Genomic DNA, 18,760 nt, shown 5'->3' with positions numbered 1-18,760 from the left:
ACATCCACAGAGAAGAAGGAGGAGGGGTGAGGGGATTGGGGGTTCCTGGGTGGGTGGTGGATGGGGTAAGGGGACAACATAGGAAATGTAAATAAAACATCCAATAAAAATTTAACAACAACAAAAAAAAACTAGCAAAAGTATCTGCAAATACTACAGCATTTTCAGCGTCCGTGGGTGGTCCGGGAAGCAATCCTGAGATGATTATTGCTTTATTTGCTGGAAAGACTTACACATTCTGTATGCACATCCTGTATGCAGTACACAGGATGAACGCAATGGCAAATGTTCTAGGCCACGACATGGACACTCTGACTGAGTCTCTGAGATGGGAGAGCTATCAGATACCAAAAGGCAACGAGGCAGGTCAAAAAATGCAACAGGCAAAGGAACTGTTGGAGAACTGGTTTCTCCAGGGGAGTCACAGTGGGAGCAACATCAAGGGAACTTCTAAAGAACTCAGCTGCAGTCCCTGTGGGGGAATCAGCTTTCAACATCTTCCATGCTAGGGAGTGCAAGGCCCTTCAGAATGATAGCAGCAAAAGAAAAACTTTCTGTGCTTTTTTTCCCCCAACTCCCTAGAACTCCAAAAGCCTGGGATTCTAGCTAAATGGGATGAGAGGGAGGCTGGCAGATGAAGCAAAGGCCACACATGCTCTTTTTGAAGCTTGTCCTTAGTAGGGGAGGGAAAATTATTTAACTCAAGGGAAGTCTTCTACAGTGCATGGGATCGGACATTACAATAATTAGAGTAAGACTCATGATAGGATGTGATCTGCGATCCTCCTGCCTCAGAATGCTGGGATTAGAGGAATGTACCACCTCCCTGGTTTAGGCAGTACTTTGTACATGCTAGGAAAGCACTCTTACCGACTAAGCTATATCCCGAACCCACACAAATGTTTTTATCGACACATAGTAATTATAGGAAGTAGAGGATTTCATTACAACATTTCCTTTCACGAACATAATGTACTTGGATCATGTTTACCTCTGCTCTTACCAGTTCCTATTCACCCCCTTTCCCCTCCCACACTCCTAATAGTCTCCTTTTCACAATAGGGAGGCAAGTTTTAAAGTGACAGCATGCCATCTTCAAGTTCCTTTCCTTCCTTCTTTTCTTCTTTTGTTCCTTCTTTCCTTCCTTTCTTCCTTCCTTTCTTTCTTTCTCTCTTTCTTTCTTTCTTTTTCTTTCTTGTTTTATTTATTTATTTATTTATTTATCATTTATTTATTTAGAGACAGTACTTTTGTTTTGGTTTGTTTTTTTCTTTGTTTGTTTTTTAAATGTAGGTTGTCCTGGAACTCACTATGTAGACCAGGCTGGCCTTGAACTCACAGCAATGCCTTACTTCTGCCTCTTGAGTACTGGATGAAATCTGTGCTACCTTGCCCAGATTCAAGTTTCTTTTCAATTATTTCCCACAAGTGTGCTTGTCGTGTGTGTGTGTGTGTGTGTGTGTGTGTGTATAAAAGTAAATATATAAAATATATAGGCACTGATACAACTTTTAGGATTGTTGGGATGATTAAATGATACCGTAGCGGGCTGGAGAGATGGCTCAGCGGTTAAGAGCACTGACTGCTCTTCCAGAGGTCCCGGGTTCAATTCCAAGCAATGGAATTAATCCCATGGTTAGTACACTTAGAGACCTAATGGTTAGTACACGGGTCAGACATGTTCGTCTGATCCCAACCATCTGTAACGGGATCCAGTATCTTCTTCTGGTGTGTCTGACTGTACTCACATACATAAAACAAATGATACCGTAGCACAACTTAGACCAAAGACAACATTCAACAAATTAAAAATATATAATTATTAAAATAGATGAACTTAGATATGAGATGTCTCACTATATTGGAAAAATCACTTATACCCCTATATCTTTTGTGATTGTTATCATTATTATGTCATGGCAGGCTTTTGGACATTCTTATTCTTAACACATACGTTTTTACGGAAACAAATTGAAAGAATTTTCAGGAATTTCAACAAGACATAGCTTAAGCTGTGTCTTAGCCAGTGTTCTATAGCTGTGAAGAGATTCCATGACCACAGCAACTCTTATTAAAAAAAAAAAAAAAGCATTAAATTGGTGCTGACTTACACTTTCAGAGATTTAGTCCATTATCACCATGGCTGGAAGCACGGCGCCACTCAGGTAGACATGGTGCTGGAAAAAGAGCTGAGAGTTTTACATCCAGATCCACAAGCAACAGGAAGAGAGAACCACTGAGTCCAGCTTGGGCTTTTGGAACCTCAAAGTCCAACCCAGTGACACACTTCTGCCAACAAGGCAACACCTCCTAATCCTTCTCAAGTAGTTTCATTTCCTGACAAAGCATTCAAACATAGGAGCCTTATGGGGGCCATTCTAATTCAAACCGCAAGTTGTAAAATACTTACCATTAAAATACCTGTGACATGGTTAGCACTGCCCTCTGTCATCAGCCAATAAGAATGGACCATCAAACCCTAACCCCTTTTAGCTAGTAAAATGTTACAACTTGAAGGTGGTATTCTTTTGAAAATGAGTAGGTACTGAAAGACTGATTGTCTTGGACTTGTTTGTACAACGTTTGTACCCAAGTCCTAAATTTTCAACATGTCATCCCTTTGTAGAGGTGAATTGTCTTTGAAATTGTTCTCTCTTGCTAGAACCTAGGATAGAGCAGTTCTGGTGCACCCGTGAGCTGTGAAGGGGATTCTTTAAGAACAGGATAGTAGGACCTAAGAATGTATACTTTCCAAATTTTACTTTCTGCTACAATTCTCTGCTTCCTACCATCTCTCTCTTCTCTTTCTATGTCATTACATAGCCCAGGCTAGCTTAAAATTCCCAGTCCTTAATAACAAAAGAAGTCAGTGGTTCCCATTTGCTCACGAAATTAACTTTATACTATTAAACTGTTAAGATAATATTTAAAGCTCTATGCCATGTAATCTCAAGCTATGTTCAATTGGCTTTTTAGTCTATTTTGTGTCGTGGTCCTTTTGATGATCCCATTAAATCAATGGGTACACGTTTTTGTTTAAAAGATCTATTTGATTATTATTTTGTGTTATGTGTGTGGTAGCATGAGTTTGTGTGAACCACAACCAAGCAGAAGTCTATGGAAACAAGAAGACGGCATTGGATCCCTTGGAACTGGAATTACAGTTGCTAGTGAGCCACCTGATAAGGGTCTTGAGAACTGGACCTGGGTCCTCCACAAAAGCTATAAGTGCTCGAACCTGAAAGCCATATTCTTAGCCCCAGAGTCTATAGTTTTTAGTGATGGTAAAGTTACAGATCCTGCTGCTGCTGCTGTGACTTTTCTTCTGTATCTAAGTGAAAAGAGATGCTAAATCTCAGTCAGAGATGAATGAAAATAATTAGGTGTTATTTTGTGCATCTGACGTCGGCCTTCCTCCACACTACCTCCTGTGTCCCCACCTCTTCAAACCCACAGAGTCAGCAGGTAATCTGAATGTGTGGAGGGCAGGTAAATCAGACAGTGGAAAATGATGGATAATGCCAAGCCCATGTCTGCCCTTCGGGCATTTGAATGTAACATTTGCTTCTCAAAATCTTGCAGTAATGTTCTAACCAAATAAAGATTAGCCCAGAGCCAGCTGGAGAAGAGCCAATGTTTAATCAACTAGAACAAACTGTCAGTTTTCCTTTGTCCCCTACCCAACATCTCCGCAGAGCCTCCTGTATGGAGAAAGTCCTCACTAATCTCTGAATCGAAACACAGCCAGTTCTGAGGTTGGCATTTCCTGCTTCCTCCAGCTGGAGACCATCTGGCTGCTGTCTGTCCCCCCTAGATCTTGGTTCAAGTCTGTCTGTTTCGGTGTTTAGCTCAGGCCAGGTTTGACAGAGTACTGCTGAGGTACGGGTTTCCGTTGCTCTAATAATCAAGTTCCCCAAGGCAGGACATTTGCCACGTTTCTTTTTTGAGTCCTCCATTGAACTCTCGCTTGGTGGTCTCCATCGAGGGGTCCTCAGTAGAGTGTCTGTATTGGGATGACCAGTGCCTCCCTCCACTATGTTTTATACAATCCTTTCTTCTACTGATGAGTTTTAATCTGTCTGTCACTGGAATAAAGCTCTAGTATAAGTTTTCCTTTACTGAGGGCCTCATACTATAACCAGAAACCTCCCAGCTGAAAGGTAACTGATGTTATGTAAAGTTTCCAGGAAATGAACATTCATTCATTCATTCATTCATTCATTCATTCATTCATATACTCTTTCATCCTGTCAAAGATTAGGTGAGAGTTTACTGTACAAAACACATCAGATTAGGAGTGATCTTACCCAAACTATGACATGTGTTGGTGAGATGGTTTGTTGGTTGCTTACGAATAAGGGAGCAATGTCTCTATGAAAGTTTTCAGTCCATCTCATTTAATATGGAGCTGTTCAAGTAGGGTTCTAATGATGCGGCCACTCATCAGTACCCACAGACTCCTCCTGGTCTGCCGGGAAGTTACATTACATTTGAAAGCATATAGTGAGATCTTGCTTTGTACCCCCAATGTGATCTTGACTAAATTCCTGAAGTTCTGAAACTGCTGTGTGTAAAACATGTATGAGAGCGTCATCTGCCTCCTAGTTGTTTGATGATTAATTGTGTTAATACACACCATGGTTTGAAAACGGTCACCATGTAAAAGTGTGCTCATGGATGACATTGAGAAATGCCTTGGAGTCAGAAGAGTTGGAACATATTGGAAGACCTTTAGGTCTTTCTAGCCTGTCTTTGGGTTTCTGGCTTGAAAAGTGACTGTTTGCTTCAACACATATTCTTTCCATGATTCAATACCGTTACCAGGGCCCCAAACCTATGAGGCCATCAAACCTTGCACTTGAGCCTTCAGAAGTCTGAGCCAAAATAAACCTGTCTTGGCTTAGAAATAGCCTGTCTCATGTCTCACTGTGGCAAAAATGACATTGATTAATACAAAGCCTTTTCAGAACTTAGAACAGTCTTGTGTGTGATAAGTCCTCCTTGAATATTAAAGCTCAGCTAAAACAACACATCTCTCAAACAGCTTAGTAAATCCTTGCTGCATGCTAGGTGCTAGATTAGGCCTTGGGGACATAAAGATGAATAAAACATAGTATTTTCTTCGAGGTGCTTGTGATATAATGTTTTTCAATCTGTGGAATGGAGGCTCCTGGGGAGACTTTTTCAAAAGATTTGTTAGTTAGACTGAAGAAAGCGTCTATCTCAGTCAGACATGCTTTATTTGTAAAGTATATATAGTTACTTTGAGATTTATAAATGTGAAAATCTGCTAAAAAGAACTTTATTTCATATTCTTTCATTACCTGTCATCTCAAACAATACTGAGGGACCATGTTTGATCGCGTAGTGGCACTCAGTATTGTCTACAGGATATTAAAACAGCTTATCACAGTCAAGTTGGTGGATATAGTGGTTGAGTGAAGAGTAGCCTCTGAAAGAAACTCAGTCATTTCTGTTTAGGTGTGGGGAAAACTGTGTTCCTGAAGATACTGGGATGTCAAGATACTGCAGGGTAGAGAATGGCACTTGTCAAATACTGATCTAAGAGCTTAGAGGTACTTTTCAAAAGGCTAGATTTTGTCATCATTTACTTTTCTCCTTGCTGTGACAAAACATGGGGACAAAATCAGTTTCTGGCAGGAGGGTTTATTTTGGCTCATGGTTCGAGGGCAGAGATCGTTCTGGAAGGAAGGGCATCATGACCGGAGCAGCTCTAGCTGTAGTGGCAGGGACACGAATCAGCTGGTTACGATGACTCTGTGGCCAGAAAGCACAAAGCGATAAGACTCTGGCAATCCACTGGCTTCAGTCTTCCCGCCTTTTTACTCAGTCTGAGAACTTCAACTCAGAGACACTTCCCACAACCCCTCTGGAAATACACTAATAGACACACCTAGTGGTATGTCCCCAAATCCAGTCAAATGGACAATAAAGATTAACCATCACAAGCCCATCCCTTCTCAACTCAACACCTGAACATGTCATTTAAAAAAAAAAAAGATTTACTGTTATTTTTGTGTTGGAAAGTGTGTGTGTGTGTGTGTGTGTGTGTCTACGTGTACATTGTGGGGGGGGGGGCTGTTACTGTAGAAGCCAGAAGAGTACGACATGTGCCTTGTGGCTGAAGTTACAAGCAGTTGTAAGACAACCCATGTGGGTGCTAGGAACCAAACTCGGATCCTCTAGAAGAGCAGCTGGTATTCTTTTTTCTTTTCTTTTTTTTTTCTTTCTTTTTTTTTTTTTTGGTTTGGTTTTTCGAAACAGGGTTTCTCTGTGTAGCCCTGGCTGTCCTGGACTCACTCTGTAGACCAGGCTAGCCTCGAACTCTCGAACTCAGAAATCCACAGCAGCTGGTATTCTTAACTGTTGAGCCACCTTTCAATCTATCAAACGTATCAGTTTGAAACCATAACATTTTACCCCTAGTCCTCAAAGGCCATCTCAGAATGCACGATAAATTTAGTCTATCTCTAAAACCCCCAAGTCCTACTGTTCCAACATTGTTTAAAAATGTAAGTGCAGAACAATGTCAGTTTCTAAACTGTGAGTTCCCATAATTTAAAAAAAAGTTACATACTTTAAATATATAATGGAAGAAATGTTCGTTTCCCTTTCCCAAAAGGAGAAAAAGAGGCATCGCTGGAAAAGATCAAGTCGAGACCTATAATTTAGCAGGGCAAACACCACATTCTGCAGCTCCATTTGCTGGTATCTGGGCCCTTTGGCAGCAGCAGCTCAGTCTAAACAGCCTTGGATAACCCCACTCCCTCAGTTCTGCCCTCTACAGGACATGTGATCTCTCTCTTAGACAAGCTCCACTCTGTGCCTACATATTCCATGGCTACCCAATAGTCCCAGACTCTCCAACATCACCACTGTAACCTCTGCTTTGACCTTCATGGCTTCAGGCGGTGGCTTTCGAGGGCTTGCTCACAAAGAATCGGCTCCTTCCACGCATTACCTGACCACAGCAGTTTTCTGGATCCTTGGTGCAAGCCCTCATGGTGCCTCTCACTCTTGAATTGTGCAAGCTTGCCAACCCAGCATAATGCAGGCAATTATTAATTAGTAATTTTATTGGCTCTAGGTACAGCCTACCATACTGTATGTACCATATGGTACCTTGTCTACCATAGCTGTAGCATCTCAGCACCTTAGTGGCTGGACCTGGAAAACACTCCCCTAGGAGCTTGTTGTTTTGGAAAGGGAACTCCTTCAGCAGTTTTCTCAGGAAGGCTCTCTCCTTTCAGATTACTTACATTTTTCATAAGTTATAGCTTTCAATGGGTGGGTCAGGCCTTCCCTACTGTCCTATTGAGGAACATTTGGTTGTTCTTCAATGGCATTAGTCTCTTTTGAACAGTTATAGCTGCTTCCTATGCATTTACTTTGTTGGAGTCTTCAAGCTGGCTTGACTCCTTTCTTGACCCATCTTTACCTTTTCCGTGTCTTTGTGTTTTGAATTATCATTATAAATCTCAATTGATACAGCAAGCAGTAACTATGCCGTAACTTGAATGTTGTGCAATCTTGAAATTTCTTCTGCCAAATAACTTAGTCTATTACTTTTTGAATTCAGTTTCACTCAATTATAAGCATATGGGAAGAAAGCAAGCCCAGAATATAACATACAAGACTTCAGGTCCAATTTTCAACAAAGTCTCTGTTTCCCTCTAAAACCACATTTAGTGTCTCCATTTCTATCATCATTCTGGCCTTCTGAACTCCCAGCACATGCCCAGAGCTGCAAACTCTTCCACATTCCTCCCTCACATCAGTTCAGAAGGCCTAATAACCACTCGGGCAGGTTTCTCACAGCAACAACCCCATATCTTGGTAGCAATTTTCTGTGTTAGCAACTTTTCTTGTTGCCATGACAACATACTTGACAAAGGCAACCTAAGAAAGGAGTTTATTTCGGCTTATGGTTTGAGGGCACAGTCTGTCATGTCAGGAAAGACAAGAGTGGCAAGAGAAGTTCTCCCTGTGATGGTGAGGCAGCTGATCACAGTTTATCCACAGTCAGGAAGCAGAGAGATAGATGCTGGTCCTCGTGTGGCTTCTTCTTTTTTTCCTTTTATTCAGTTCAAATCCTAGCCTACAAGATGATACTCTCTACATTCAGGGTGGGTCTTTCCTCCTTGGTTGAACCTCCCTAGAAGCACCCTCGAGGACATACTTCTGGTAAGAAGTGTGTCTTCTAGGTGATTCCAAATCTAGTCATGTTACCATTAAACATTAATCATTACAGCATCTTAGTCTTTTCTGTGTTGTTAAACACCAAGTTACTTATAAAGAAATTTTATTTTTTCACAGTCCTAGGGACTGAAAAATTCAATACCTAGGGACTAAGATCTGGTGCGGACCTTTGTGTTATGCCATCCCATGGTAGCAGGCAGAAGGGCAGAGAGCTTTAAAGCAAAAGAGAGGAATAGGGCCAGGCTCATCCTTAAAAACAAAAACAAAAACAAAAAAAACCAGAAAAACCACTCCTGTGAAACTAACCTACTCTCGTGATAACACATTCATCTGTGAAGAAAGACAGAGCACTCATGACCTAATTACCTCTTTAAAAAGCCCCTCTCCTAGCATGGTTGCATGAGGGCTTTATACTTTGATCAATGGATTAAATTTGAATTTGAAATGAATTTGAAAGATAGACTAGAACTACACCAGGGCCCTTTCCCAGATGAGAAAGGAGAAGGATACGTTCAGAGGGCAAATATTTCCTGAATTCAGCTGAAGTAGATCTCCAAAATTTCCAAGATATGAAGTGGTGTAGAGTAGAGAAACTTGTGCTCGCTAGCAGAACCTAGACTTCTAAAAATGCTTCATGGATGATGGGCTCTAGAGACAACCAAAGAGAGAGAGGCTGTGAGGAACACTTGATGCCCGCTGTTGTCCTAATACTAGAGATGACATGGTATCCTCCAGACCCACATGGGTAGCTAGCTGTCAACTAGGAGTTTCTTAAGTGCTTGCTTATACTGGAGATAGTGTGTCCATGGAAAGCTGGGGTTAGTTGGATTTTGGACCTGTCATGGGGTATTTACCAGAGAAGACTACTCAGACTGGGGTTTAAGCCAACAGAAAGTCTTTATTAGCCAGCCAGGCCACACTTGATGTTCAGGATCTCAGTATACCCCAGAGTCTTTCTCAAGGTAGTCATAGCCTGGGTTAGCACACCTCAGTTAATAAGAACAGCTAGCCAGAAGCAGAACCACGGAAGCAAAAAAAAAAAAAAAAAAAAGAGAGAGAGGTTAGTTCATTTAGAGACTTTCCCAGAACTATGGACTTTGATTTGGTTGATCAAATCGTTGTTTTCATTTTGGCAGGTGGTGCTGTCTATGTGCTGTGGGGTTGCTGTTGGTGGTTTAAGTTTTTTGTTTTGTTTTGTGTGGGTTTTTTTGTGGTTTGTTGTTTGTTTGTTTGTTTGTTTTTGAGGCAGTCTCTTTGTAAATGCCCTAGCTGTCCTAGAACTCACTTTGTAGACTGACTGACCTCAAACTCAGAGGTCCATCTGCCTCTGCCTCCTGAGTACTGGGACTAAAGGCGTGTGCCATCACTGTCTGACCTATGTGCTGAGTTTCATAGCCTGAATGGTATTTCCATCATGGAGTTTGCTGTGCTAAGGTCTGGGAGCCTGTTACAGAACCTGTCACAGTTCTGGTTTTTGTCTTGACAGCCATCCTTGAAAGTCTTTAAAAGACTGCAATGACATTCTGGAAAGTCATCTGGAACTGTTGCCAACATTAGCAAACTCATACCAATAGAGATTGGCTATAAGAGACACGCCTACCATACTCTTAAAAGTCCCAAATCTTGAGGGCTGGCAAGATGGCTCAGCAGTTAAAGTCACTTGCAGCCAAGCCTGTCAGCCTGAGTTCTATTCCTGGAAACAAAGAAGAGAACCAATTCTGACAAATTGTTCTCTGACTTAAACATACACATAAATACAACTCTCAAAAAATTTGTCTCATATCTTAAAATTATTGTAGCACAATGTTCCTTCATAAGATGAATCAGTAATATTGACATCAAGCCAGCACATTTTACTGCAGAAAAGTCTCAGTGATCTTAAGGAATTTGTCCATCTCCAGGGAGGTCAGGTACCTGCCTGTTTTGTTTAATTTTTCATTTTCTTAACTGAAAATGACTGCCCGTAGTTTATGTCACTGCGGGTTTATTGGTTGGAGGATGCTCGGTGAAGTCTTGACTTATTAAAACAGTGACATCCATAGTTCCCCACCCGCATAGACTTATGTTCCAACATACTAGGTAGAAGTGAAACTGTGGCCATTATAGACCCAGTACACACTGTGCGCTTTTCTTATATGTACAGATAGGTGCTTGTGTCATATGCTGTAGCTTTGGCTGTTTGCAGTATGATAGCCAGACTTGTTCTTATGGTAGACCCTAGTCTCAGCATAGGCTTTATTCCTTTCCTCATTGAGGACAGCATTCACGTTGTACTCACAGGAAATGCTTTATGCCTGCTGTTTACCATGTCCAAGATTTCAGTAGTCCCAGTGATCTGCAGGCCAGGTTGGCTGCCCAGTGAACAGAGAGTGAGGCGTGCAGGAGATACAACTGAGATCCTGGAGAGAAGGGAGAAGGCAGTGCAAGACTTAGCTCACTGTTAAAATGTATGGTGGAACTTTTGACTTAATATTTTCAGGCTACTATAGACTATGAGTAAATAAAATCATAGAAAGTAAAACAAGAATTAAGAAGTGACTATTGTATTCATATACCACCCAACTCTCTCTCAGCCAGTGCTACCTCTTCTTCCCATAGCTCAGGTCATTCTTTCTTTCTTTCTTTCTTTTGTTATTGTTTTTTGTTGTTTTGTTTGTTTCCTTGGGTTTTTTTTTATCCGTAATCAGATTCATTATCCATTGCATCACTGGCCCATTGATCTTTCTTCCTTTTTTAAAATTAAACTTTATTTTAAACTTTTATTTGCATGAGTATTCTGCCTGCAAGTATGTTAAGTCCCCCATGTATATACTGCCCATAGCAACCAGATTCCCCTGGAACTGGGATGGACGATAGATGGTTGTGAGGTACCATGTGGATGGTGGGAACAGAACCCAGGTCTTCTACAAGAGCAGCAAGCGCTTGAAACCACTAACCATCTCTCCAGCCCCTCCAGTATTTTCTCCTAAGAGATCCCTTCCTTAACTCACAAAGCTGTGGTGGCCTGATGAATAATGTCTAATTGATAAGGATAGTTTGTTGTCATATGTGCTGGCAGGTGAACCCTGGCTTTGAAAATAACTAGATAGGAAAGCTCAGTTAACACATAGAGATTACAATGTCGTTATTACAATGTGTCCTACAGGTTTGCTTGAAGAATCCAATGAAATTCGATCAAGTTTCCTCAACTTTTAATAGTTTGCAGCTTGTCAATGCAATATTTGTCACATTCAAATGCCACCTAGTTTCCAGATAAGCCACCAAGTCTGTGGTTCTCTGTTAACAGCACTCCCGGCAAGTTAATTTACAGTCAGCAAGCCCCAAATAAATAAAATAAATGACAGAACATTTATTCTCCATCTACAATGTCATTTAAAGTCATTTACAGTTCAGTGTGTTTGAGAAAGCCAGGGTTGTCTAATTTCATATGGATAGTGCCTACTCTCATATAAGGTCATAGACTCTTCATGTTCTTGTCTCTTTACTGTCCCCCAACCTTCTTTGTTATCATCCTGTAGGGGTTAAAGGATCCCACCTAAAATCTGCCCTTGTTAAAACACACACACACACACACACACTAACAGACAACAAACAAGCAACAAACAAAATCAGAGGGCTTCAGAACTCTCTCCCACCACTCTGTACATTTCTAAGCACACACCACAGATCTGAGCTTCACTCACATCCATAGATATTCATGTATGTATGCTAAGTTCATATTTCCTTTCTGCTGATGATACATATAGCCAAAGAAGAGCACAGCTAGAATCTCAGCTTCTCTATCTAGTGAAGCGGGGACACTTTGTGTCTTCTCAACAGTTCCAGGAATTCTGACTAAGTGACTTAGTTTGTAATATATGTATTCATACATGTGTGTTCATATATACATGCATATTCAAATACCTATTTTAAAATATTCATAATTCACATATGTTGTCCAGATAAGGCAGTGTTTGAGACTCTGTCTTTTAGCTTCCCACTTAGGACCAAAGCAATGGCTTGAGCAATTTAGGGGAACAGACCAAGTGTTTGAGGGAACTTCTATCTAACTACTTCACCAAGAAGTAATAGGTAAGAGTTGGAAACAGTATCTTGACACATGGCCACCTGAGAGGCAGACACAGGAACAAAGGAACAGGACAAAGCTTCCAGACACCCATCAGTCAGAGCCTCCAGTGAGCTGCAAGCACAGCGATGCACATGGAGTGTGCTGGAAGCCTCTGGAAAACCCTAGTGCAAACAGCAGCTCCACTGTGAACAGAAAGGCCACAGTGGTTGCTCGATGAGTTTTGTGGTCACTGCCTCTTTTTAGAGTAAATCCTTTCATCTTGGGAAATGTCCCAGATGGAAGCTCTTGGTAACATATTGTGTTCTGATACATAAATTTTGGTGAAACCTCAGACTATAAATGGCTCATTTTTCTTGCTTTGAAGTTTCTGTGTGATAGAAGTTTGGAAAGTCTATTGAAGAGAAGACCAGAGACGACCTCTAAGTTCTGGTTTCTGTTGTCCTCATGCATCTTGGAGTACTGTGGCGGAAAAGCTCAGGTTCACTTTCTCATTAAAGTGTTTCTTATAATAACACAGTTTATAGGAAGTGAAGGTAGGCCAGTGACCCTGTGCCTTGCTTTCAATGCCCGACTTGCCTGTCACGTAGGTGTTTATGCTCACACATTGTCTGTTTCTATTTGTTTTTAAATGAATGACAAACTCACATTCTGAGAATCTACTGTGCTCAAGTCCTTGCGTACTTGATATTACCTGGGTCTGTCCCACGGATCCATGGCAGGGACAGTCAGATACTCGGGGCTCTGAGCAACATCTTCCTGTGGCATCTGCATGGCTCTGAATTCATTCTTTTTAAAGTTTTATTTTATGTGTATAGGTGTTTAGCTTCTGTGTGTGCCTGTGTACCACTTTTGTGTCTGGTGCTTGGCCAGAAAATGGTGTCAGGTGCCACCGGAACTGGAGGTTCATACAGTGGTGAGCCACTATGCTGGGAGTTAAACCTGAGTTGTCTGGAAGGAAGCAAGTGCTCGTGACAGCCGAGCCCTCCCTCCCAGCCTCTTGGCTCTTGGCAGTGGCTTCAGTACTGACATTCTTCCTTTCTCCTAGCAATCTCTCTCTATTTGCTTTCTGTCTTCAGTCTCCTAGAGACTGAGACGATACAAAGACTTTGTCTAAGTGAGGTCTACACATTAGAAAGTGCTACACGGAAGGACAGCACACACACCCTCGTGCGCATTCTCACTGCTTTGCCAATGTCTCTGTCTGATGAACAGTCACCATAGCTGGAAGCAGCAAATGCATTCGTGATGATCAAGAACATAATAATATTTATGTCTGACTTCAGTAAGACTGCAGCTCATTGAAAAGTCAGATCTGACTGCTCTTCTTTCAGGAGCCTGGTGGGAACTGATCCTCCATGTTGGGCTGAAGTAGAGTGCTGTAAATACAGTCTGGCCCCTGTTCTCCTGGAACATTGCGCCTTTTTATGAATGGAATGGGCTGGAGTAAAGATTTCTGGGAGCAAAACAAGAAGTGGGATTCTCCTGCCCTGTATGGAGCAGTTGTTTAAAATTCTTGGAGATCGGCCTAGGCTTCCAAACAAAGATGCTATTCAGAATTAAAGCCTGGGAGTTTCTTCATTAAGATCTTGTTTGGGATAAAGGTGACATGAGCTTGGGACTTAGCTTGTGTTGTGGTATGATGAGTGCTGATGTGTTTCAATCTGTGGTTCAGCTTACAATTCCTTCTCACCTCTGAGGATGACACCAGCAAAAGACAAACTCTTCCCCATGCATTTGCTAAAATAAATCACTGAACGCTAGTTAACACAGTGAGGTCAGGAGTGGCTAACTGTTCAAAGGGACAGCAGAGCTCATCACACAGTGGCTCGTGTGGAAGGGACATTTGGACCACTTCTGAAATAATGTGCTACCGATGGAATTTCAACTAAGAAATAAGAAACTGTTGCAACACTGTGCCTATAGCAATGACTAATTTATCCTCCAAGTCTCCTTTCTAGCTAATGAATACATCTTAGTTTCTGTTTTTCTGGCTTGAAGGGACTCAGAAGAATTCTCTCCCATGCTTCAGCGAAGCCCTGTCCTCTGCTGGGCTTTATCAGCAAATGTTTTCCAAGTGGTTGTGGATGTGTTGAGTTCTTGCCTAGGCCTAATCCAGGTGCCCTGATTTCCATCATTGATTGGTATTGTCCTTTAAGATTTGAGATCTTTATGTGTGATGAATAACCCTCAGTCAAGTTTGCTGTTCATTTCTTGGAATGGAGAGAGCTGAGGCATCACCATGGGGTGGGCAGGCCTTGTGGATGGTAAGCCTTGGTATTTACTACCCTGATTAGGTTGTTTGACTATCCCTGACTTTAAATACCTAAAAGAACAATATCTCTTGCCTCTAAAATAATACAAATACTTAATTGAGATAATGTGATTGCTTCATGTTGGTTTGTGTGAAGGTACTCAGTTTTTAGTAAAGCTACCCATAGTTATCAACTACTTATATTGTGATTTGATTGGAAGGCAGGCAAAGGAGAGTGGAAGAGAAATTGCTGTTTAGAAGTGTCTGAACAAGGGAGGGGCAGCCTTTAGAAGAGGTGATAGCAGAGGGATGCAGACTGGTGTCTTTGAATTCATCTTCTCTCAAAGAGTTAATATTGGCTGTTGACCAGTTATGCTAATGACTTTTGCAGAAACAATGTATCTACTACATTCAATGTCTAGTATTCAGTGTTTCTAGGACACATTATAGAAGGCAGAAGAGTGGCTCATCAATGAGGCAAATGTCTGCATAACGTGTGAATATCTACTTTATATGGAAAAAGGGATTTCGCAAATGTAACAAAGATTCTGAACCTTGATACTATGCACTTTCTCTGGATTATTTGGCAAATCCTTATTTCCCAGAATGAACCTTTAATAGTGGAAGAAAAGAGCCAGGGAAAGATAAGAAAGAAGAAAGATTCAGTATTCTAAAGGAACTCAGCCTGGCCATGAAGGCAGAGGAAAGTGGCCATGAGCCAAAGAATACTGGCAGCTTCTGTAGCCTGTGTAAGGCTGAACTGGGAACAGGGAACTGGGAACCTCAGCCTGACAGCTGCAGGGATCTGGAACCTGCCAACAACCTGTGTGAGCAAGGGCGTGCATCGTGCTCCAGAATATAATCCACAGAAGTAAGACACAACCTTAACTTCATTCATTCACTTTTCAAATGTTCATGAAGGAAGGTTCCAAGCCAAGGGCATGAACAACGCCCACTCTGAGCTCTCAAAGTATTTATAGAAAGATAATGGACCGGGAAAAGGGTTCAGACTCTCAAAACAACCTGTTCTTCCTTAATTCTCTGAACTACTCAACCTCTCCTCTTGCCTACTATTTCAAAACAGTTAGTCACAGTGGAGGTGTGTAATGTTTTGCCAACTCATTGGCATGGATCTAGTGCAAGCAAACTAGAGAAAGACACTTGTTTTCCCATTCTTGGTCTCTGTGTAAAGAGAACTCATGGCTCTGATTCCCTTCCTGTGGGGCTTTAGCCACTTCATAAGCAACCCCCACCAGACTGCTTGCTCCCCAGTGACACAGTGACATCATTTCCCCTCAGAGGTGTGCCTCAGAATCTTCTGGAACACAAAACATTCTTAGTTAAACACAGAGTCCTGGACCAATCTCAGAAGGTCTGATTTAGTCCATGTGGGTTGGGGTCTGAGAAGGCATGTCTTACAAGATCCCAGATCATGCCTGGGTTCTTGTTCACAACATGCACTCTGAATGCATTTGGCATATCGTTCCCAAGTTATCAATAAATAAGGTTAATGGAGCCATGATGGTTAGAAGGAGACAGATCTCAGAAAATATGTCACATACTTAAATCACTGGTACTGTACTTTTGGATGCCTGAGCCCTGAGAGTCCTCTCCTCAGATCCCTTCTATATTTTAAAAAAATGTTTTATTTGTTTACTTCTTTTTAATGTATGTATTTGCGTGTGCCTTCAAGAAGTATGTGCATCAAGTACATTCAGGAGCCTATGGAGGTCTGAAGAGGTCATCAGATCCCTTGGAACTAGAGTTACAAGTAGTTACAAACTGCCTTGTGGATACTGGGAACTCTTAACTGCTGGACCATCTCTCCAGTCCACCCCCAATGTCTTCCTTACATTCCTATGACAACCTTGAATGCCCTGCAACTTGCTACAAACTGGGGCCACTGAGAAAGATAGGATAGAAGAGGATTGACTAGATGGATCCATGATTAAGAGTGTTGGCTTCTCTTCCAGAAGGCCTGAGTTGGATTCCTAGCACCCACTTGGTGGCTCACAAACACCTATAACTCAAGTTCTAGAGGAATCAACACTCTCTTTTGGCCTCCTGAACACTAGTCAGACAGGTGGTACACAGGAAAGATACCTATACACATTAAAGTAAGTTTAAGAAAGGAGAGAGATAGCGACAGAGACAGAGAAACAGACAGACAGACGGGATATCAGGGCATAAGTGGTGCTTCCTCAGCCCAAGTCCTGACAGAGTGGTCTGATGTCTTTGCCACAGCGTCCTCATACCCAAAGCACATTTTCAAAGCACTGAAATCTCTCCTTATGCAATTTGGCAGGAGCACAAAGCATGTGTCCAGCTGAGGGACAAGCAAGGGGATTACACAATGTGCTCTAGGGACACTGGGAACCTCACATGGTATTGCAGCCTCTCTCCACGCTGGGCCTCTGTTAATCTCCCTTCACCAAATTCTGTTGTCCTTTATTTCCCAGCTGCCATCCTGCTGAGGATTTAAGGTCTCAAAGCATTCTGGGATTTATTAACAGACAACTACTAAGGACTCCATGCCCAGTCTCCAGGCACTGTCCTTTCAAAGATCTCTGATTTGAGCGACAAAAGCCAGGATTCCAGACAAGTAACCTTGAACTCCCACGCTGAGTCCTTGTGAATGTTTCATCTGCGTAATTGACTATATTGGCTTAAGTCATTGTTTTTAAAGACTAAGAGAGGTAAAATGGAATTTTGTCTATTGTTTGGAAAACTCCAGCTGAAATTCCAATGTGTTTTTTTCTCAGCTGTCAGAAGAGCTAAGGGTCCTAAATGAAGACCCTGGCAAAGCACACCATGCTGGGTTAAGAGGAAAACCGCCCACTGGTTGTAGAGATCAGTGCTTGCTTAGGTGCTCTCACTAGACAAAAGAGAGACCTTGTCCCAGAATGGAAAGCAGGACTGATACCTGAGATTGTCTTCTGACTTGCCTCCATGAGCCTTGGCATACATGCATGGCATGCATTCACACACCAAAATCAGGTTTAAAGGTGAGGCTGGGTGTGGTGATCCCAGCACCAGGGAGGAAGAGATCCATAGAATCCTGGGGCTCACTGGCCAGCTAGCCTACTCCAATTGTCAAGCTCCGGGCCAAACTGGGGAGCCCGTATCAAAGAACGAGATGGACAGTTTGTGATGAATGAAACCTGAGGCTGATCTCTGGTTTCTGTACATGTGTACACACACATGTACATACGTATGCACACACACATGCATGTGCACACACACACACCTGAGCATATACACATTAAATAAAAATAAATATAACAAAAATGCAAATGAAAGCAAAGCAAACAACCCACCTGGTGCCGTGACATGTACAAGGCAAGCAGGCGGGCGTGGTGATAGATATGAGCTCTGGTCTTAGCACACCACTGCTACTTGTCTTCATTTATGTCCAACACTTGGGTCCTTGAGGTCTAATAGAGGATCTCATAAGGTCAAACGAATGGATTTTGTGTCTTAGTCAGGGTTTCTGTGTCTGCTATGAAACACCATGACCAAAATGCAAACTGGGCAGGAAAGGGTTTATTTGATTTAAACTTCTATGAGGCTGTTCATAATTGAAAGAAGTCAAGACAGGAACTCAAACAGGGCAGGAATCTAAAGGCAGGAGCCAATGCAGAGGCCATGGAGGGGAACTGCTTATTGGCTTGCTTACCAGAGCTGCCTCAGCCATCTTTCTCATAGAACCCAGGTCCACCAGTCCACAGAGGATACCATTCACAATGGGCTGGACCCTCCCCCATCAATCACTACTTAAGAAAATGCCTTACAGCTGGATTTATTTTATTGAGTTACTATCATATTAACTTTGGAAGCAATCTCAGCAGTCATTAGTTCAGTGGGATCTAAAGGAAATGCCTGCTGAGGATATTAACAGATGTTACTAAGAAGAAAAGAAGCCAGTATTCATGTGTCTGTTATACATGAAACGGAGCCATAATCAATTCAGTTCCCTGTCTCTCAATAGTTAACTCCTGCTCTGCCCATCTTTTGTTAATTTACTTTATTGAGAATGTCATGCATCCTTAGGGTGTGTTTTGATCAAATTTACACAATTCCTCATCTCCAGTTCTTCCCTTATGCCCTACAACACTTTTCTCTCCCAATTTCATGCCCATACTTTCTCTTAACTTCCTGAACTACTTTACTACTTTCTCTCCTCTCTCTCTCTCTCTCTCTCTCTCTCTCTCTCTCTCTCT

General features: G+C 42.0%; 1 pseudogene; it reads right to left on the bottom strand.

Annotated features, from left to right (window-relative positions):
- The window catches only part of LOC114629147, a 25,165-nt pseudogene extending 12,105 nt beyond the window's left edge, over positions 1 to 13,060 (bottom strand).
- Positions 13,061 to 18,760: the final 5,700 nt, after the last annotated feature.

This window comes from Grammomys surdaster, unplaced genomic scaffold (assembly GCF_004785775.1).
Source record: "Grammomys surdaster isolate TR1022 unplaced genomic scaffold, NIH_TR_1.0 278, whole genome shotgun sequence".
Classification (NCBI taxonomy): Eukaryota; Metazoa; Chordata; class Mammalia; order Rodentia; family Muridae; genus Grammomys; species Grammomys surdaster.
Note: the sequence above shows the minus strand (reverse complement) of the source record. Positions and strands in the feature narration are given on the sequence as shown.